General features: G+C 39.0%; 1 protein-coding gene across 7 annotated transcripts in view; it reads left to right on the top strand.

Moving 5' to 3' along the window:
• The window catches only part of PIK3CB (phosphatidylinositol-4,5-bisphosphate 3-kinase catalytic subunit beta), a 99,403-nt gene that overhangs the window by 37,863 nt on the left and 39,127 nt on the right, over positions 1–22,413 (top strand). For 2 of the 7 annotated variants that reach the window (XM_017728836.1, XM_017728835.1), the window contains 2 exons: positions 8,716–8,838; positions 12,625–12,740. The gene's annotated coding sequence lies outside the window, so the exon portion shown is untranslated. Of the gene's footprint in view, positions 1–5,085; positions 5,984–6,034; positions 7,628–8,715; positions 8,846–12,624; positions 12,741–22,413 lie in introns of those variants that run through there. The other 5 variants (XM_017728840.1, XM_017728839.1, XM_017728837.1 and 2 more) reach the window with 4 other exon arrangements.

The raw sequence follows: 22,413 nt of genomic DNA, 5'->3' as shown, positions 1-22,413 counted from the left end.
ACATGGGCACATGTAATGGCAGCATCAGAATGTGAGCAGACACAGTGGTGTCCTGGTACTGATTAATGGAGATGGAAAAGACTGAATCCCCAAAAACGAGTCCAAACATAGTAGGAAATAAAATTTGAAATGTAGAATCATAAAATTATTTGGGTGGGAAGAGACCTTAAAGATCACCCAGTTCCACTCCCCTGCCATGGGAAGGGACACCTTCCACTATCCCAGGTTGCTCCATGCCCCGTATAACCTGGCCTTGAAAACTTCCAGGGATGGGGCATCCACAACTAGCTTTACAATTTTACAGTAGTGGAGCTTTACAACAACCTGAAAGTAGGTTATAGCCAGGTGAAGGTCAGCCTTTTCCCAAGTACCAAGTAATAGGATGAGAGGAAACTGCCTCAGCTGCACCAGGGGAGATTTAGATTGGATATTAGGAAAAATTTCTTCACCAAGAGCATTATCTAGCATTGAAATGGGCTGCCCAGGGAAGTGGTGCACTCACTATCCCCAGACGTATTTAAAAGATGTGCAGATGTGGCACTCGGGGCCATGGTTTAGTGCTGAGCTTGGCAGCACTGGGTTAAAGGACTCACCCTCTAAGGTCTTTTCCAACCTAAATGAATTTATGATTTTATTCTGTCTTATGCCAGGTTTAAGTGAAAGCATCATGTACACCATGATGTAAAGATTGAGCCACAATAGCAGGAGGTGAAGAACACTTGTCTACTGCTGCTGAAGTGTTTTAAATTATTTATTTGTAGTAATGACTTAAGTGTGAAGAGGTGTGTGTGTGTGTCTGTAGAAGAGCTGTCTTGTTTTTCTTTTCATGGGAGGACTGTATTTGGGAATCTGTGATGAATGCTGACTGGAAAGTGAGTAGTAGTTTCTGAACCCTCTTGAGTGAAGAAAAACATCATTAGTCTGGCAGATTGTCAGCAGCAAATGGTATATTAATTTTTGGCACAAAACTTGCTAGCAAAAAAAAGAGACTTTCCTTTCTGTTGTTAATAATAAAAGTGAGGAGGGACTGATTATCTGTGCTTGGTAGCTAATACTGTTCTGCTTCTTTGTTATCCATGTAAGACAGATCCAATGCTTTTGACAAAAGTACTTTTATATTTTATTAAAAATAAAAAACCCACTTTATAATATACTGATAATCTGCATCCAATTACATATCTAACTTTAAATAATTTTATTATGTTTATAAGCTTTTACAAGCTATGTGCAAACAATTGCAGAATTTCCCATGTGTTTAGAGATACCACTCTTCAGATGTGTAGAATACTGAGAGTCTTCATGCTAGGCCAGTTTTACTTCCCCAGCACTTCAGAGGTACTTTTTTACATTTACTACTAGTGATAATAACGCAGAGAAATAATATATTTTTTTAATAAAAATGTTTATTTAATTAGGTGACCTCTAGCTATGTTGAAAATTTTAGGAAGCTCAGACTAATGACCTAACTCTATTTTTATCTGAGTAATAAAAACAACAGCAACATTTTGTTTACTGAATTGCTGCTTTAATTTTTAGGATACCTTTTTTTTGATACTCAATGCCACTCTGCACTAGTTTTTAGAGTCCAGCTAGCACAAATGCATAACAATTGTTTATTTACATTCTGCAGTCTGTTTTGATAACTGGTAACTTCTATTTCCTCTGGGTGCTGTAAATAAATCTAGTGCATGAAGAGTTGCAGTGATAGGGAAGAGCAGAAAAGTACTGCATAAAAAGGAAAGGCTGTTTAGTAGAGTTCTTCAATAAAAGCAAGTTTGGCAAGAATGAGAGGAGGTAACTTAAAAAGTTGGAAGTAATGTTAAGACCACAATCAAGTCTTTCCCTCACAATTTCTTGTAATGAGTAGTCAATGAAGATCTGTAGCAGCTCTGCATCTTTCAAAGTTGAATGCATATATTTGGTGCTGTTCTAATTTCTGCCTCTGCAAATATGCTGGATTACACCTCACTTTATATTCAATTTGCTGGTCACCACAAAATGACAGAAGTCCTTATCTGTTTCTACATTTTAAATAAAGAACTTCTCTCTGTTTCTTGTACTCCATTTGGTTTAACTTAAAAGCTTCAACATTAATTTACTTGGGTGAGAAATACTGTGAGTAAAGCACTGGCTGGCGAGTTGTAATAATTAGATTCTATTTCTAAGTGTGTCACAGGCTGCTTGCGAGTTAGGAGACGTTTGGTTATCCTGGTGTGTTTTTATCTGTGCATTGAGGATGAGGCAGTTTTTCTTTCTTTGGTGTCTTTGCATGGTAAACTTGTGTTTGTCCTTGAACCAATATAATGGATGTGATGCTTAGGGACAGGGCTTAGTGATGGGTTTGGCAGCGCTGGGGGAACAGTTGGGCTCGATAATCTTAGAGATCTTTTCCAACCTTAATGGTTCTAGCTTTCTCTTCTACTTTAGGATAAATGCAAACACTTAATTGAAAAATACTTTGTAGCAGCTCTAATAGTTGAAATTGATAACAAATAAGTTTTATGTGCTGTATATTAGGATGGAGAAAAGGTAAATGTATTTTTAAGTGGCCCCATTAAAAAAAGATCCGTTTAAGTGACCACATATAATTGTTCCAGCTGATGCACAGGCTCACTTTGTCTACTGTCGGTGAAAATGTTTCTGTTGAAAGAAAATCTCCTTTATTGCATTTAAAAAAATAAAGGAGAAATTATTTTAAAAAGTAGGTAGAGGCAGACTATAGTGCAGCAACTAAAGTATTTTTAAAGCATCCTATCATAAGATTAAAAAGTAAGAGTCTTTAGCGTATTCTTGTCATGGGAATAGAAATTTGAATGATTAACCCCTTTCTATTTATAGCTGTTTTCTCTGAGTTATTCCTGTTCCAGTTAACTTCTAGGTAAATTTTATGAGAAGGCAGAGCAATTCTTGCCTTAGTCTATCTCTGCAGCTCATGATTTCAGTATCCTCAAGTTACTTTCTTTTTAATGTGAATTTCACAAACCACGGCTGAATTTTCAGATTTATTTGTAGCTTGATAACTTGTCAAGTTTAATTGTGTGCAACTACAAGATTTATAGAGGCCTTCAGCATTTGGTGGCTCCTTTTGTCTTCCCATCACTACTTGCCAGTTTTTAAAATTCTGGTATATCACTGCTTAGGGGTGAATTCCTGGGGTTATTGCCTCAGGAGAATCCAAGATGCAGGCTGTGTGTGCTGTGCTGATAACTTTTGGAAGACCCAGACAATATATACCAATTACTGTGAAAGTTTTCCATTCTCTTGATGCCCTAAGTTGCTTTTTCATTGTTGATTTAACTGGGACTTGTTGGCCAGGAAAGTAGCATGCTACTCTTTGGGTGGTTTTCAGCTCTATTTGTGCAGTAGTAAGGGTTTCTACCTATGTAATGACCATTTTCTTGAGAAAGAGGCAGTGGTTAGACCCCTTATGCAAGAGGGGTTCTTCAGAAATGGCAGGACTCCTGAAACGTTTGGCTCAAGCATCTACACATTGGTGATTAACAGACCCAGTTAACCTGAAGAAAGATTTATTGTTGTGTGGTGGCAAATGAAATGGTTTGTTGTTAAATTTTCTGTTGTTCTATGATGTACTTTTTTACTTGCCATGTACTGGTGAGAAGTAAAATAGAATTTTAGAGGGGCTTTGTTTTCTTTCTCACTTATCCTGGGAGAAAATTTGAAAGGAGGTTAGGGAAATACTTTTTGAGGTTTTCCTTTGAAAGTAACTCTTCTGCAGTCAAGTGTGGTGTTGAGGAATTTCTATCTTGGTCAAGCCATCATTGTTTGTGTGAAAACTGAAAAGCCCTTGTTTTCAGTTGCAAGAGTCACTTTCTTGGTGCCTGATTTTGTCATATTTTAATAATTGCTTTCTAAAATACAGATGCTGCTGCTCCAGCAGTTCTTCTGTGTGCCCAGGTTTACATCCCTTGTATCCACCTGCTCCTGCAGTTTGGAGGTGAAGCAGTAGGGCTGGGGTGCAGAATGCAGTGAAGTTGTCAAAAGAAAGTCTCCAGTGATCAGCTCTGGGAAAAGAAGGAGCTCGTGTTCATTTATCAAGGAGAGGGTGGGTTTTAGATGCCTATTGCCAGAAAGTGGTGTAAATGCTGGTGTCATAATTTAGTGGTAGCAGGAGGATAAATACATTGTCTACGATGTATCTGCTGCCTCTCCTCCATCCTTCCACACCTTGCATGGGAAAATGTCAGACAATGTGCCATTTTCAGTGCAGCCTTTGTCACGTTCTTTAGTCTGGTGGTTTTGAGATGTTACACAAACTTAAGAGGGTTGTATTTTATTCTTTGCATCTTGGTCTTCATGATTTATCTCAGTGTCAGAAATTGCTTTGCAACTTGATCCCACTGAGTGTAGAAGTATCTTTACTCTGGTCAGAGCAGTGCTATTCACCGCAGCACCTACGGTACTGAAGGTAGGAAGTCACTCCCCTGTGCCAGAGAACTGCCAGGCATGCTGCCCTCTTTCTGAGGAACTTTACTCCCCAAGTATTTCTGTGTTCTGCCAGTGCTGCTGTCACAGGGTCACAGCATTGCTGCTCTTTGTGTGAAACTCTCTGAGGCGAATGTACAGGGTAATGCTCTGGAAGGGTTCTTGGGGCCAGCCACAGCTCCAGCACTGCTCGGGCTCTGTTCCGTCTCAGTATGTGGAAGGGAATTTCTCACTGAAGTGCTCCTCACGCCACAAACTGCTTTTACTTCTCTCAGAAGTAAGCCTGTAGAACAGGTAGTTGGTTAATGGACTGAAACCTTTTCATTAGTGAAGGAAGCCAGAAAACGCCATGTCGTCTGCATTACTGTGCTGAGCCTTGCAGCTGATCAAAATAGAAGGTTTTAGGTTGGTTAGGTTGTTTTTACATCAAGTATTCTGTAATTTTAGATGCTATGTCTAAAGACCATGTAAAATACGTGAATACTATTCAAATATGACTTTTGGATCCAAATTCAGATTTGAGCTGTTGGTTTGATGAGAGGAGGATTGTCTTTTGTGTTTGTGGTGTGTTTTTGGTTTTGGTGGGTTTGGGGTGTTTTTTTTGTTTGTTTTTTTCATGTTTGTTTTTTTTGTTTGTTTGTTTTTGAAACCAAGCACTCCCTTGCTTTTAGCCTGGGATTAGTGCAAATTTGGGGTTCTTAAATTACATAGTATTATAAATTGTCATGCTGAAATTATGCTTCATATTTAAAATATTTTTTCTATGAGGCCTCACTACCTGAAAGAGGAGGGAGTGGGGAGCAAGAGCTGTTTAAAATGCACACTTTTATTATCTAAAAGAACTTAATAGATTTGCTTTTGAGTGTTGGAAATAGCTGGAGGTAAACTGTATTTATTAGATGCCTGTATTTTTCCTTCTTCAGCACAGGAACTATTCTTAGTGATTGCTTCTAGTTTCAGATAGTATTTACTGTATACCTGATGCTAGTGATGGGATACTGTTGTTATTTGTCATGTGGCAGTATTTGTAATCAAATGGCAAGTTGGACTGCAGCACCATGTCTTTAAAATACACTTAGGTAGACACTGCTGTGTTGGTTCATAGTCTCTTGCAATCCACACTTGGGAGTTTATTTTAATCATAAAGAATGAAGTTTTTCAAGTGATACCTGGAGCAGGATGGGCAATACCTTCACAAAATGGCTCATAATAATTAATTACTGAAAAATTGTTCAGTCTTGCTTTTTAACTCTGTGTTCTCATTTATATAAATTCAAATATGAGCACAACAAAAAGCAGAATTTGTGAACAAAATAGAAGTACATTTGAATAGTTTCACCATATTAGGCATTTCACAGGATGTAATTGGGAAGTGAAACATGGGGACATGAAAGTGAAGAAAACAGACTACGCAGATCACAAGAAATAGAAATCACAAGTAGTCCTACTAATAACATTACAAGTAACTAAGTAATTGTGATGGGATCTTCGCAGAAACAGGATGAAGACTCACTGCTTTATTTCTCTGTTTAAAGTGCAGGTAAATATTTATTCATTTAGTAACTTTTGGGTGGAACCAGTAGGGGTTTTTCAGTGTTTTTATATCTGTGACACACTAGTGAATAGAAAATGCATCAACAGTAAGGGCTGTGTTCAGGTGTTCCTGAATTCAGAGGAAATGCTTAGTCACTGCTTATGCACCTTGAGCCTTTCAGAGTTTAAGGCAACCAGAGAGAAATCATGAAGGACTTCATAAACTTTAGAATGCTTGAAAATGGCTCATTAAATGAATATAAGATTTCTTTATTAAAAATGATGGTGTGGGGGTAGTTTTGTTCTAGAGCAAGTCCTTGTGCTCTGCCCAGTAAATAACTCTAGATTCAGTCACAGGTTACAAAACAAAAGTATGAGACATAATTGTGTTGTGTTAGAAGACCAAAGAAACAGGTACAGGAATTGCTGTGCTGCTGGCAATTAATGCCCCTGCCCTTGCCCCTGAAATTTCTGTCCTCAAATACTGCTCTAGATGTAGTGAAAATCAAATGTGCAGTGCAGAATCAAATGTTATTATTGCTTGCAACCTGTTGTAGGATTCAGAAAGCTGAATTTGAGTGGCAGGGCTGCTGAGAGTGTGCAGGGATTGCAGACAGGCTGGTTGGGGGTTCATTGACTCCTGCAAACATCTCTGTAGATGCCACAAGGGCTTGTGCAGGGTGCTGGGTTTGTCTACACCTGCCTAAACTGCTGCTCAGTGGTTAGGCTAGCTCAGTTCAAGCCTTTGGGCCTCACACTCTGTGTCTGTGCACATGCACGTGTAGACGACGATTTCTTGGAAGAGGAGCACTGCTCTGTGACCATGGCTTCCAGTTCTTCACGTCTGTAAGCCACATGTAATGAACCAGATTTAGAAAAGCTGCAACACTGGCATGGAGGTGAAAGTGATCTGTGGGCCCTGGGAGGAGTTACATCTTCACATGGATGAGTCTGTTCAGTCTAAACTATTCAATTCTTTGTCACCAGCTTTGGAGCTGCTGAGCCAGCTGGGTAATCACTTGTGCCCTGTGTTGGATCGGAACTGGAAATGAGCTGGAAAGTGTTGCTCACTTGACTCCATGTTTGTAAAGCAATATAAAGCAAATCTAAGCACTTGTTTGTGAGTCATCTGAAACCATAAAAACACTGCTGTTTTTATAAGATGGTCACATGCAACCTTGAACTTTGTGCTTTTTGAACCGTAGAGTACCAGACAGAGCACATCTTCCAGCCCAGAACCTCTCCTAGGATGTTTTCTTAATCTGCGCTTGTCATTAGAAGTGATCGGCACTGGCAGCCAGCCCTCGACTGCTGAGGGCATTTGCAGGGTCTCCCATAGCAGAGACTTTGCCAGTCTCGGTCTCAGCACACTGCCCTCAGATCAGAGAATGACTGGCTGCCAGACAGAGTGTGAGAGGAAAATTTGCTGTCTACGAGCCTTTTTTTGTTAAGCTTCTTTAACAGTGATGTGTTCCTCTTCTGCTTTGCCCAGAGGCATTTCTTTTGAAAGTGACAGAGCAGGAAAAAATCAGCTGAATCGTTCTGGGAAAATAAAAATAAATTATTTTTGTTTAGGTTTCTGTTTGTTGATCCTAAATAGTGCAGATGAGTCCTTCCCATCTGGAACTATCTGTTTCTTGCTCCTTTAATGGTAAGTCCTTCATTTTCCAGGGTCATACATTCATAAGTGCCCACAGTCTTTTGCTCTTAAGTTTGACTTTATTTTAAGGACAAAAAGATTGTTATTCACCTCACAGCTCCAATCAGATCGAGTTCTAAGATACAATTAGTAGGAGGGTTACTGGGTTACTTAACCTTGAACACCATCAGGCAGGATACATCACTGTGAAAGAGGGAAACCCCCTACCCCCCCCCCACCAGATAAATTCAAATGTCAGTAACTGACACCCAGTTAAAAAATCACTATGTTCAAAATAAAGAGTTGGTGAAAACTTGCAAGATCTTTTTGATACTGTCTTGCAGCTCCTGAAAGAAACTCAGCAGCTTGTGTAACCAAGTAAAAAAAATGATTCATTTTGAATCACATTACTCTGTGCTTGCGTGAGTATAGATTTGTTTTAACCAAGCCTGTTGGGCACTGAAGGGGATTTCACAGAAGTGAGCCAGGACTTAGTGAGGCAGCTCTCTGGGAAGAGTGAACAAGGCTTCCTCACACTGTGATTCATTGTACTGGGATACAGGGCTCCTGCCTTCAATCACCCACTGGATAAATGTAATTATGGTATCAAGTTCTTCTTGATGAAGACATAACTGAATTTAGCTTTAAATCATGTTTTTAACTGTTATCTGTTTAACTTAAAGAATAATATTGACCTATATTTTTAGTTATGCAAGAAAATGCTAAATGATCTTTCTTTCGCCCATCTTCAGGAATAAGAAAGGCTGTAAACTGACTTACAGTTCTGACATAGATGTGTGTTTTGAACTCATTTGGTGTTCTGCAATTTCTGTCTCTGCCTTTTTTTTTTCTTTTTCTGTGGCTGTTCTTGTGCAATGAGAACTTTTAGCTCTTTGCCTGTTCAGTTTTGGTTAAAAGATTTTGTGCAAGATAGGTGGGTTTCACATTTCAGAGAAGTCTGAGGCTTTTTAAAGGATATTATTGGTTTCTGACCAAGCACCAACACCTGGGAAAGTAGAACACAAAGAAGAATGCTGTTCTGTGTGTAACAGTGTGCTGTCCATTGTCAGTAAGTATTTTGTCTTTTGATATTACTGCAGAAATAAGTGCCACCTTTAAAAGGTCAAAACTGGTTTGTGCTGTTGAAGACTCTGGACGCTGCACTGTCAGGATGGTGCTTATGTAGAGCTCTGCCATCTGGATCATCTTCCACACAACTCTAGGTAATATGTAAGAAATACTTTTTTCAGATCTAGGCTTTAACCTGCTTTTTTAGCCTGTGCACTCAGGTATGCAGCGTGTAGCAGCTGGAAGTTGCTGTCGTTTAGGCAGATGTACGCTGCTGCGAGTTTCTCTTTTGCTCACTGTTTAAGCTCCTGGATTTGAGTTGTAATGGCTTAATTACTGACAGTGAATGTTCTTGAAGAATTTTATGTCTATTATTGTTGGAACTTAAGACTGAGGAAGACTGAGTTGCTTTATATGTTTCAATATTTTTTTAAGTTGAAGATATTTAGTGTATTTACTGATGTTTCTTCTGGGTTTTTTTTTTCCTCCGACTCCAAAATGGTGAGTTTCTTCATTGCTACAGCTGCTAATTTAGTGTGATATTCACTTGTCCAGTCTTCAGGACTATTTGAGAGCATGAAATGCTCAAGACAGCTTTGAGGTGACCAAAGCTGTGAACCAAAAGCTTTAATACCCCAGCTGTGTGCTTCTGTGTGTATTGCTGTCCTAAATATCTGCTAGTGCTCTCCTGGTGTCTTTTGCAGTGCTTTCTTCCAGAGTAAGAGGTTTAATTACAGAGAAGATACCCAAGAAACGGCTATATGATGTATTCAACCCACTCAGAGTTCCTTATCCTGAAGTAAACCTGGAGCATCCTCTCCAACAAATGGATTTTTTGTGTACTCTGGAAGAATTGACAGAGCAGCCTGTCTGATGGGCCTAGAAATTGTTATAGAGCAGAAGACAATCGGGCCACAATTAGCCCAGTAATTTCTATGTAGCATCTTACATTGCTTATGAATGATTCTTTTTTTTCTTCTAGTTTTCCTTTTCTCTTTGTGAGTGGCCTGTTTCCTTGGCTTGTAATTGTTTTTCTCGAACATTAGATGCCACACAAGAGTTCTTGGCAAAAGTTTCTTGTAGCTCTTCCCCCTTTCTTTCCTTGTGATGTAATTTTTTTTGGTCATATGTTCATAAGTGTTTCTGTGGCCATAGGGAAGTATAGAGTGTAGGTGGAGAACTGTAAAAAGTTTTACTGTATTGTCACAGGCATTTTGATTGCCACCACACAATTTTATGATTGCTGAATTGCCTCATAAGATTGTTAATATTTTAGAAAAAACAAGTTACAATTTACATCAAATCAGTATCTATGTAATGAGGATGTAATTAAAGGATTCATGAAAAGAATTATTTCGCCAAATGCAGTTTCTCATGCAGAAGTTACAAGCTGGAATGGAAAAGGATTTCTGTTGGGTCCTTGGTGGGTACTGTCAGAAGAAGTCATATGGGTGTGGGCCCAAGGTGGTTTGGTGGTGTGTTTTTCGCTGAGCTCACACCCAACAGACCCAGAAAGGGGTGGCTTGTAATGTCCAACTGCCAGTTCTCTTTTCTCATGTTCCCCAGAGAGGTGCAGTGGGGACAAAGATGTCATCATTAGAGAGTCCAGTTTGTGAGGCAGTTCCTTTAAGTCTTTCTGATCTTTATGCAGTTCCCAAAGATGATGCTGGCATGTTTCTTACATAGTTGGAGTCCTCAATGGCTGTTCATGGTCGATAAAAGGCCAGCAGAGTTTGTACTCTGTCTGTTGGGTGATACAGTCACCAGCCTTTGGAAAATTCTCCACTTGTTTGAAGGTGGAAGGTGTCCTGGCTGCCCATGGTGTGATCTGCAGTCCAGTGATACCACCTCTCTTAACCCCTGCTCTGCTGCTCTGAAAAACGGGAAAGGTTGGTTGGTGACAAAAATAAGGCTGCACACCCTTGTCCTGTAATGAAGGGTTTGTTTCTCATGCTTGAATATAGTAGTGGGGGTTTGCCTGTGTGCTTTAGAAGTGGTTTAAGATCTCGAGGACTGGCTGATCCCCCACAGTTGGTTGTAGAGGACCAGCAGGAGGCCTGTTGTCAATGTCGTGTCTGAGCTGCAGAGATACAAAGTGCTGTGGGAAAAGAGGGTAAACAGGACATGGAGCTGTAGGGAAGTGAGAGACTGGGGTGAACACAGGAACTGTAATAGGAGCTATTCACAGTGCACTGGTTTGTTTAAGCTGTACAGTTTATAGACCCTGGATAGTTTCTGGGCTCCCACCATCTGATTTGTTATCATGTGTCTAGTTAGCCATTGACCTCTAGAAGTTTGGGATATCCAGCTTTCAGTCAAATAGTATCCTGCTCCTGCCACGGGGTATGGTACTTCAGTCACACGCTGTGCCCCTTGTTTGAGGGGCCACAGGTCATGCAAGATTTCTTCCTTGGGTAGAAGTTCTGTTGTCATGCCTGTTAGCTAGAGTAGGATGCATTTCACACCCCCTCCTAAGATCCTGCCTGCTGGCTGGTAGCTTTTGATTCAGATTTTTCTGATTCCACAAGCGCAAATATTGACGTGGCTGTAAAACGTGAATTCCAGGCTGGTAGTTCAGCCTTGGTTCTGTGAGATTCACGCAATTGCTTTGTCCTTGCAATTTCTAAATCATATAACGCTGTCTTCATTTTTCTCTAGTCTTTTTTGTGTGTGTGTTCCCTGCTGTAGGCTCCTAGACATTAATGATGAGAAGTTTCTGGACTAGCTCATGCCTCTAAATAAATCAAATAACTCAATGTGTATGAATTGGCTTATTGCATACCAGGTGAAAACCCATTTTGGGACAAAGATGTCCTTTATGACACCTTTCTGCACCATAAGGTTGTTTTCAAAAAGTTGTGCATGGAGCAGTAACTTAACTTTTTTCCAGGCTTAAGCAGGTGGAACAGTAAGAATTTATCCCTCAAAGCCACTGAAGAATCCAAGTTGCTTCAGAGGGCTCTACGTGCCAATTCCCAGAGAAATCCTGCTCTGTGTGGGACAGGGGCAATGACAGCCCACCTTCCCTCCTGGTCACTGTACTGTTTTGAGTTCTTACAAGCACAGTGGGACTTACTTGGTGTGGTTTAGAAAAATAATTGTTTATGGGAAGTGCAGTGTAGTTACATGTCTTGTGCTTTGTGGCTTGGCCTACAAACCTGTAGATAACATCAGAGTAAACTGATAGCACTGCTTTGGCTCAAGGGGGATTTAAGTAGTTTTTGTTTATTGAGAGCTTGATTTGCAAGGTAGAGCTAATGAGGATGATGTCTTGGCTCTGTGGAGATGTTTGGCCCTGTACATCAGCAGGGTGTTTGTTGGTCAGAGACCTACTGAACCTTTCACATGTTGAACTCTATGACTAGGAAGATGGGATCACTTGTGTCATCAACTCAAATTCTCCATAGTAGAACAACAGATAATATTACACTCTTAAAAAAATGTCACCAACCTCCCTCCCACTCCCCCCTGCCCAAACAAACAAAAAACCTTCACCAAAATCAGCTTACAGCCCGGAGGAAAAAAAGAAAATGTGCTTAAGATAATGAAGGCAACTCTGTCTCCCTTTTTTTTGTCTTTAACTGCAATGGACATCTGCTGGTCTGATTCAAACTGAGTGCACAAAAATTTGAAAATATTTGTAGCAGTTAAAAAGGTTTTTGACTAATTCACTATCATACTACTTATTAGAATAAATGGCATATTCTAATTATTCCTTCCTTTTTTCCCTTTCTGGTAGCAGGGCGTTTGTGGATTTGACATTCTTTTAACTGTTAGATTGTGTAATCTGAATGTGGTGCTGTAGTATTTGAAGACAATAAAAAATAGTGTGATTAATTAGGTATTTCTGCACAAAAAGTTGTTGCAGCTTTTAAACCAAATAAAAATTACTGATTTTCTCATTTGGTTAGTTACATCATGTTGTGTTTTGCTTTTTTTAGATCACATTGAGGTCATCTTGTGGAATCTTCTGAAAAAACAAGAGTAATAGGAAGAAAATGTTTAATAAAAGTATCTTCACTACACAGTCAGACTGAAACAGGAAAAGTTCATTGGAGTAAGTATTACAGGACTGGGGTTTTTTTGGCTTGTTTTCTATTATCTTTTGCTTGTAAAGTCAGCATGGCTATTAGGCTTTTATTGTATTTAACTTTGTTGTAGTTACATTAAGAAAATAAATGGGTGGGTCCGTGCTCATTTCAGTTGATCGGCTGCTGATGGACTCATAGGTTCCCACTGAACCATCTTCCATGTTGGAAGTAGTTGTATCTTATGAAATTTTAATGGGGTTCAGATTTTTGTCTTGGCTGCTGTGTATGCTGGCCATGATTTTGACCAGGGAGTTGTGTGGTATAGATGTGATTGCATATAAGCCCCTATTTGCCAGCAAAAATTAAAGCACTGCTTGTATTTTCCAGGGAATTTGAAAATACACTTCTTTTTTTTCTGTTGCTCTCCAGTCATGGCTCTTCTGAGTGACTTTAATATTTTTGTTGTCGCTATTATTTATCTTGTATTGTAGCTCCATCATTCATCAAACTTGCTCAGGTTTTCAATTTATGAATCTCGGATACATCTTTTCTTCACTGTTTGTAGTTCACTTCTAGCTTTTGTGAATTCTGGGCTGACACATGTCATTGATGATAAAAGAAGCCTTTCTACCTAATGCAGGGACTTGCACCTTGCACAAAAGGATTGCACCTTTTGCTACCAGATAAATAAACATTTACATACTGATACAGTGTAATGCTTAGTTTCTGTCTATTTCATGTGCTTGAGATGAGAAGTGTAATTATTTTTCTATCACTTTGTATTGGATTGTCAGATTCTAAAACATATTCTCCTTAGAAACTGGGAAAAAACTGCCTATGTCTGATGCATTTTGTTCATGCTGTGGGATTATGTGAATGTAATTCTGCAGGAGTCACTGGAAATACTCTTGAATGCCTGGTTGGGAATGAAAAATATCTGGCCATTAGAACTGAAGGGGGTGAGAAGTGTTTTTAATTTACAAGAAGTATATTTTGGCATATTGCTTTATTACCAAGAGGAAATGACTCCTCTTAGCTTCTTCTTTAAACACGGATGTGTATAGGGTGTCATCATTTGGTAGAAAAACGTCTGTGGAACCTAATCAGACAAGAAAAGCTTTTCATACTTGGTGTTTTTAGCAAAGTGTTTTTAACTGGCAGAATAACATGTTTGGATTGATTGATTTCCTCTCTTTAAAAAAAACACCATAAAATTTTCAATTAAATGTGGATTTAAAGAAGTTGATACGTGTTAGTTCCCTTTCTCTAAGTACTTAAATGCTACAGTTTTTAGTCAGCATATTTAAATTTGCATCAGTTTCTGATCTAGGCCATATGTCAAGTGACTGATAAATACTCATGTGCAACATTCTTGTAGCACCTGATTCTGAATTATGACCCCTGAAGTTCTCAGGAGCTGTATTATGTGGAGTTACTTGTCTTTTACTGCCTTACTAGACTACACAGTAGAAATACAGGCACCTGTTCACAATGTCCCAATACAAACAAACAAACCAACCTATTTGCTGCTTGCACACTTAGTTTGACAAGTTAATTCTTGACTCTAGTAATCAAGTTACCAAAACAGATAGACAATAAAGTTGAAACTGAGCTCTCCAAACAAATAAAATGAAGACTGTCCACTGGAGACAGCTTTAGTAATTTTAAATCATTGTATTTAGGCTTATACCAGACACAAAACTTGCTCAGGTGTTCAGTAATCAGTAAACTTGTGCTTCTTCCTTCCCCCCTCTTTTTTTTAAGAGACTCAGAGAATTCCATTGTTACAACTTAAAATTGATTCTGATTTTTCCTTTTTGGGGAAATGTTTCAGAACCCTTTTTTTTGTTGTTGTTTTTAGTTGGACATTTGTGTGTATTTGTGTGCATTTCAATCATCACAAGGTATTTTGCAATTGGAATTTTTTAAGTACTAAGAGCATTAAAATAAAGTTTGAGTAGCAAATTTTGTGAATCACAGTAGCAAACTGTGAATCTCTATTCACAGTTAAAAAGCCAGGTGGAGTTCTCATGAAGTCTTAGAAGCAGATGCTGAATCTCACAGCTGGAGAAAAGTAACCCCAGGAGCAGTCAGCCAAGGACTGACCGCTGAAGGGATGCTGAAGGCTCCAAGGGTAGCTGCATTTCTGGGATACTGTGGAGCCTCCATCCATGGAGTCTTGCAAAATTATGTGTGCACACTTCTAAGAAACATGCTTTAACTTCAATGTTGGACCTAATCTTGGGACCAGCTGGGCTAAATAGGAAAATAGGAAAAGGACTCCCAGAGGTCCTTTTCGGGCTAAATAGTCTGTAATTCCTACATAATCTTGAATATTTTTGGTCCTTATGATGAATGGCCAGGGCTACTTTTGTCTTTGTTACCTTTAACTTCATGACAACAGTGTCAATTGTGTGGAATTTTTAGGATTGTGTTTTTCTACCAAATGGCATTGTATTTCAACTTGTCTTCATAAATGAGTGTCATGAAAAAGGTACATAAAATACATCTAAATATTTGCATTAGAGTTGAATTGTTTGATTTCCTTCAGTGCTTGGTCAGCATTGAACAGTCCTGTCCATGTAACAAATGGCTGTGAGCAGCCACCTCTGAATCTGTGTGATAGGGGTGTTGAAGCTGGTGTTGGAAGAAAAATAGCTGCAAAAATCCAGACTAGATTATGTAAGAAACAGACCAAATCAGGAAGAATGTCTGGCCTGATGAAGCATGTAAAATTTATATTTTTTTCCATTAAAGGGCATCTTTCTACCTTGTAGGATCCATGGCATCTCTGTATGAGACTTAAGCACAGTCTGCTCATGTGATAGCTCTGTGTTTTGGTCTGTGTGGCCTCCTTGTAGGTGTAAATTTCACTCATTAATATTCAACTGGTTTTAATTGCTTCACTGGTTCACCTCTCTCTGTAGATGCATGCAATCTGTCTGCTGGAGAACAACCCTCTTTCTTAGAGGTTTTGATCAAAATACGAGAAATAATTAAAAGGTGAATCTTTTAGTCCCTGTGTGAAGAGGTATCTACTTATAGGAAAACCTTAGTTTCTGTTTTAACTTTTTTTCCTTATAGTAGCATGTCATCTAGATGTAACATCTTAATAGCTGAAGGAAACAGTTGGCTGCTGGTGAGATTTGATGTTGTAGGTCCATTTGTACAATTCCAAAAGAGAGGAATTTACATTTATTTATTTATATAGTAACTATTTATATATTTAAATATCTTCTAAGTGGAATGTTTCCTTTGTGTTTACAGTGGAATAAAAATTTTTTTTTGAGTGGTAGAGCAGGCAAGGAAATACCAGAGAGCAGAACTAATACTGGTTTATTATTTCCTAGTTTTGTTGTCAGACAAAGAAGTCTGGTACAATTCTCGTTTAACAATGGGGGGACAGGGCACCTACAGTTTACTTAGTACAATAAATCAATAAAAGCACAGATTATTAATGCATCTTTTCAGATTCATGACAGAGACATTGCATGATAGTTCTAATAATAGCTTGGACTGTCAGAAAGCCAGGCCTTTAGGCTGTAGTTTTGCCTACATTTTTTGAAATGATGTTAAGAGCTGTCAAGTGGCCAGCCAGCCCTGAGGCTGCAAGAAACTGCCACTCTACCACTGCTCTTGCTTCTCTCTGCACCCTCACCGTGCTGGCACAAGCACTGGTGCAGCTTTATGGAAGCAGCCTGACTTGCCTGTGTTAAACTGACATCTTTGTTCTGGGCTATGGGTCACCTCTTCTCTTCGTTTCCCATTCAGTCTGACCGTCCAGTCCTCCTTCTTCCCTTGTGCCCCCTCCATTCACCTTTTTTGTTAAGCTTGGTTTTGTTTGTTTGTTTAAAATATCCATGTGAGCATGCCATCATTTAAATGCTTAGTCTATTCTTGGAACTCAACATACCCTAACATTTCATGCTAGCCTTCCTCTAGTCCATAAAGTATCTACAGTGCTCTGCAGTGCCAAAGGGAGTTATCCAGGTTGTGAACTCACCAGCTCTAATCTTTGCCCAAATCTTTAGTCTCACCTTTCTGTCCTGGAGTGTGCTATACTGAATGCATTGCCCCTCGTGTCAGGGCCTACTCTGCCTGCTGCTATTGAAAATTTTCCAAAATATCTGAGAGAGCTGTTTAGAAATGCTTCTAAAGGTGACTCTACCAGATGTTTTCTCACAGCCCAGTTGACATAGAATACTGAATAATTGGCCTGGGCTTTTTTTCCTTTGAGCTTTTTTACTTCTTGTCCCCCTGACTCTGTTGGTCAAGGTGTCAAATGAACTGTTACTCATATGACAGTGCTTTTCTAATCTGCTGTTTTCTTCCATTCCTTTATATTCCCTCCCTTCTCAATCATGCAGAACTGCATTCCAGTGAGCTGAAAGGGAATGTTTTCTCATAGTGTCCCCAGCTTCAATGTGATTGAGTGACTGGATGCTTCTTAAGACAATTTCACACAGTAATATCGAAATGTGAAAGGAGTTTTTCTTCTCCCTACAACTCACTTGCACAATTCAAAAGGATGGCCCGAAACTCTTTATTTATATTTAATGTATCTATGCAATAATTTCAAGGTAGCATGGAGGTTGGCTGTGAATTAGCTGTGAGAAGCTGATATGTTACTGTTTTGTGTTCATTATGAATTATGTGCTGCCTGTGAATTGTCAGAAGTCTATCAGAAGCCTGGGACTTAAGTTTTATTCACTTATTCAGTTCATCATGAATATTCTTTGAAGGGAACAGCAAATGTGTGTATTTGCCTGCATATAAAGTAACAGGAAGTAAGATTTTCCTTCTATCCTCATTGTTCAAGCCAAATCTGTAAGTCTTCTGAGTCTGGAATACCATTTTAGTAGTGTTGTTCTCTACATGTAGACTTGTTTTCCAGGAAAAAAAAAAAATCTGAAGACAATCTCATTCACAGCTAGTTTTAAAACTATGCTTTCATTGAATTGTAGAATAATTTTCGTAAAAAGGGAAGACTAGAGTTAATCTAACCTAACCATATGTTCAAATGAAGTTACTTAAAGTTTAATTTGAAACCAGCTAACATGTCTGCATTTTTTTCATATTTCTAAGTCCTATGTAAGTCAATTACAAATTCAGGTGCTCAGCATTTCTTGAAAACTGGGCCACTTTTATTTAGATGCATTAATATCAGAGCAGAACCTGCATTCATTGTGGGTTTGAAATCCTGACTTCAGTTTTAAAAGCTTGGTGCATAATGGTATGGGTTCACCAGAGGAATAAAGCTACAGGAGATGAACAGGCAAGATAATCAGGGATCTGAGATAAAAAACCCTAATGAAATTATCTTTGTTTGTGGAAAATTAGCTGTATTTCATGAGGAGAATGAGAGAATCTGGACTTGATGGCTGAGAGACCACTCTTAGTACCAGTGTGAGCACTGTGAGGGAATGTGGCCTTTGAAAAAGGCCTTTTATGTTTTCAATACATAGATATTTTTAGAAAACTAAATGATGATATTTTTGTTCTGATTTCTGGAGGAACCCTGACTAAACGGACATTTAATTTTCCATTCCATAGGGCCAGCTCATGTGGCAGTTGAACTAAACTGCTGGGAAATATTTATAGTACCACATGATCTTTAAAAATAACTTTCCAGGCTACTTTGTAGATGTCTTGAATTCTTAAAATCTTTGCTATTATAGATAGATACCCATGACATTCGTGGAGTGGAAAGAGCTGATTTAGGCATTTGTATTTATCATCAAGTTGATTGTATTTTATTTTTAGATTTGGAAGCAGTTTGGATGGAAATTCACCTATGCAACTGTAGAAGGCTGGAACCTTAAGTGGGTTCACTCTTTAGGGCTAAATAAGAATTCCCATGGCACGGTCTGCAGTGGTTTCCATGGTCAGCAGTGGCACGCATTTGAGTTGTCAGTGCATTGGGTGCTGGTTTTAAGAGGGTCACTATTGGTCCTGCATGACCTCGGAGGGGTGAATAGAAAATACAGTTCTTAGTAGCACATGCACTGCTTGGCATAGGTGGTGCTTGCTCTTGTCACGTTAAACCTTTAAACCAAATGTCGGCTGTAATTCCTCATTAACCCTGATGTCACCCTGCGCCCGCTGCCAGAGGGTGAACAGGTCGGATGAGGGGATGGAACAGGAGCAATGAGGAGATGGAACAGGAATGATGAGGGGATGGAACAGGAGCAATGAGGAGATGGAACAGGACTGATGAGTGGAGAGGGCTGAGCTGGTGCCCGAAGTGCCTCTGTCACAGCCTGTGGCAGTCCCGGGCAGCTCTTGGACACTGCCCTGGGCTGTGGAACAGCTCCCGGGAATCTGGTACAGACTGAGGAGCAGAAGAGGATGTAGTTCTACAGAGCCATGAACTGGCACTGATCTAACGCATATATTTTTCTTAAATGTCTTCAGAAGAAATGTTTTCAATGTTTTTTTAAAACTTTTTTCTAAAGGCTTTGTAAGTTTCAAAGGACATAAGTCTTCTTGCATGTTCAGACTCCTTTTCCATCTTTCTACGAGGCTTTTTTCCCTTGTTTGTTCTCAAATATTTCATTTATAGCTTGCTCATCTTTTTATAGTACTATATGTTTACGTAGCTAGAAAAACGATTACAATGATTGTGTTGTGTAAGTGCTTAGTGTTTCTCCTACTTAGACTACGTGATATGCTGCTGCTGTTTCCTAGAAAATGACTGTGGTCAGATTGTCATCTCATCTGTTCTGGACAGTAAGATACTGTTTAAACAGTGTTCTTGTGTGTCTGAATGGGGTGGCCCTTTTCACTACTGCAAGACTTTTTTTTTAGCCCCTTGACTGCCACATGACAGAGCAAGCAGTAGATAAAGAGCTGTATTGATCACAGTGGTGGTTGTCTTGGATGTGGTGCTCAACAGTTGTAACAACTTATTACATAAAGCAAAAATCTGGATAAGCGCAGTGCCTTTAGTTTTTGCACATCCAAAACAAGTTAGCTTCTGATACGTCCTTTATGTAAATATTCATGGATTTAGTGAAAAAAAAGTAAATCCAGCTTTATATTTAACTTGACGAGCTGTAGATATTTATGTGCCCCTAAAATGCACCTGTGTTTAGAAGAGGTGGTATAAAAGAAACTTATTTCTTAAGGAAAATTACTTTTTAATAGATAAATAACCCTCCCCTCCAGATTTTTGCCATCTGTTTGGGATGACAGCATACTGATTTCACCCCGAGAGAACTCTGACCACATTTCAGAGGTGGGTGACATCATTTCAGATGTAAGATAGCTCTTATCAAGACTTTTCCAAAGACTAGATTTTCTTTGTGCTCAAGAGAATAAATGCTATGAGAGATAACAGGACATCAAAATTTTCCTCTAACACTGCATTATATGTGTGTTTAGTATTATCACCTTCTTTGCAGCTACTTTTACTTGTGTTTTATTAGTATTCTTCTGGATTATAGTTCAAGATAAAACACTGAATGTTGCATTGGATTTTATGTAGATGTTCTTTTAACAACAGAAACAGACCTCAAAGGATGAGTGATAGGGGATTTGTGGTGAGTTCACAAGTAAAGGATTTAATGACAGCATGAGTTTTCATAATTGCTGCATTCTTCAAAAAGTTGGTTTTAGAAGAACTTATCTGACGCAGATAAATGCTTAGTGTTGATGACAATTCAAGTGGATTTGGTCTTTTTTTAATGTCTAAGTCTTTTGCTGATATCAATTATTTTCAAAGGAGAGTTCATTGCATTGTTACTCCATGTCTCATTTTTTGCAGTGCTCCAGGCAGGCTCTCTCTGAGCATGTTCTTGGGCAGCTCTTAATTTCAGGATAACCTTACAAACTCTCTCTCATGCTTACCCTTTGTATCTTCTTGGTCGGTACTGTTTTACATCAGATCTTTGCACCTCCTGGATTTAATTCCTGTACATATGCCAGTTAACTACCCAACAGGGGTAAAACTGATTTCACCAGCTCTTTCCACAGTGGAGTGAAGCCTTTGCAGCTGGGTGGTCCTGGGCTCTCAGTGACGTCCTGAAGTAGTCACCATGGATTTGAGCTTGACACAAGATAGTCTTGCCTGCCCTCAGGAAAATGGGTGGGTGGTTTAGTAAGAGAACACAGCTCCAATTTGTAACCACAGCTTCTGAAATCCTACTGATCCTTTAGTCTAAAGAATAAGCCTGGGAATGTTCTGAATGCCTGGGTTTTGTTAACTGTTCCAGTGGTTCTGCTGGTGGCCAACACTTGCTGTGGAAGTGTTGCCTACATTTTTTTTTCCAAGCTAGTTTTATACCTACTCTGTATAGCCCAGGATGTATGATTCTAGTTCTGTTTTGGTTAGGGGGAAAACATGAATGGCTGTAATTCACATAAAAATGTGTTGCTTACTTTTGACTGTCATCTGTCCTTAAACTATTTTAGAAATCAAGGAAGAAGCAGCCTGCTTCTGGTAGCCCTTTTTTGTCTTTGTTTTTTCCTTTTTTCCTTTCCCAGTGGTCTTGTTGGTTAAATGATGAGATGTACTTTTGTTGGGAAGTGAGGAGAAATCTGTAAGGTCTTTTGGCTTCAGGAATAAGGCTATTAGCACCAGAGCAAATTCTTTTGTCTGCCTAGAGATGGCAAGTCCTTTAAAAACCAAAACAGCAGCACCCAATTGAGAAATCTTTTTCTAGGGCTTCTTCTTTGTGTACGTTATATAAATAAATACCAAGATGAGTGTTAAAATTTCTTGTTATGCAGATGTTTTACTCATCTGTGTTTGACTTCTTTCCATTAGTATAAGCAGCTCTGGCAGAACTGCTGATATATTAAAATACAAATTGATTGAGAGTGAGTGTGTGGGCACACACATATATATGTATCTGAAATTTGCAGGTTAAAGCTTAGAGAAAATTTACACTTTACATGGGAAGGTTTGAATGCTGTCTGTCAGTACTACCTGTAACTTAGAAAAGCATTTTGTACTGGGCTTTGCTCCTGTGAAATTCAAAGTCATTGATTAGACATTTGAGTAGCCAAGGTTAAGTGCTGGTTTAATTACTTCCTTCTTTTGTATGTGAAGTTGTTGTTACTGTGACAGTGGGCAGGAATAGCTATGAAGTTAACAGCCTGAAATAGCTCTTTATTATTATTTTAATTGTTGGTTTTTTTCCTTTAGCTGGAAGTTGTTTAAAATGTCTCTGGTGTTGTTGCTCCCAATCCAGATGGCTTTTTGCCTTTGTTTCAGTTCCTAGATGTGATACTGTTAGTTAGTCACCAGTGCCACCACACATGTCACAGTTTGGGGCAGTGACTCATCTCCAGAGCTGCTGTGGGTTGGCCATCTTGTGTTTCTCAGGATAAAAACTGGTTCTGTCTTGGCCCCTGTGATGTCAGCTCTTGGGGCAGAAACAGGGTGCTGGCTGCAAAACACACTGACCTGCTTCCTTGAGGAAGGAAATACTAAGTAAGTGCCTGAAACCAAGAATAGCTTCTCAGCATGCTCAGATTGGCTTCTCTTCCCTTTTAAATTGAAAATGCAAATGGAATTTTAAAAGATTCTGGTGTCTGTGTTGGAAATCTATAATTATAAACAAGTATCTTACAAGAACTTTATGACTCTCTGTGTTGTGGTGTCTGGAGCAGCATTTTTAAGTCTTGTTTCTTTGAATATTTTAAACTCTTATTGATGCACTAAAGTGGTTTCAACAACTGCAACTGTGAAAAACA

Source organism: Corvus brachyrhynchos, unplaced genomic scaffold (assembly GCF_000691975.1).
Source record: "Corvus brachyrhynchos isolate BGI_N302 unplaced genomic scaffold, ASM69197v1 scaffold223, whole genome shotgun sequence".
In the NCBI taxonomy this organism is placed as follows: Eukaryota; Metazoa; Chordata; class Aves; order Passeriformes; family Corvidae; genus Corvus; species Corvus brachyrhynchos.
The sequence above is the reverse complement of the archived record's forward strand: the minus strand, read 5'-3'. Positions and strand labels throughout refer to the sequence as shown.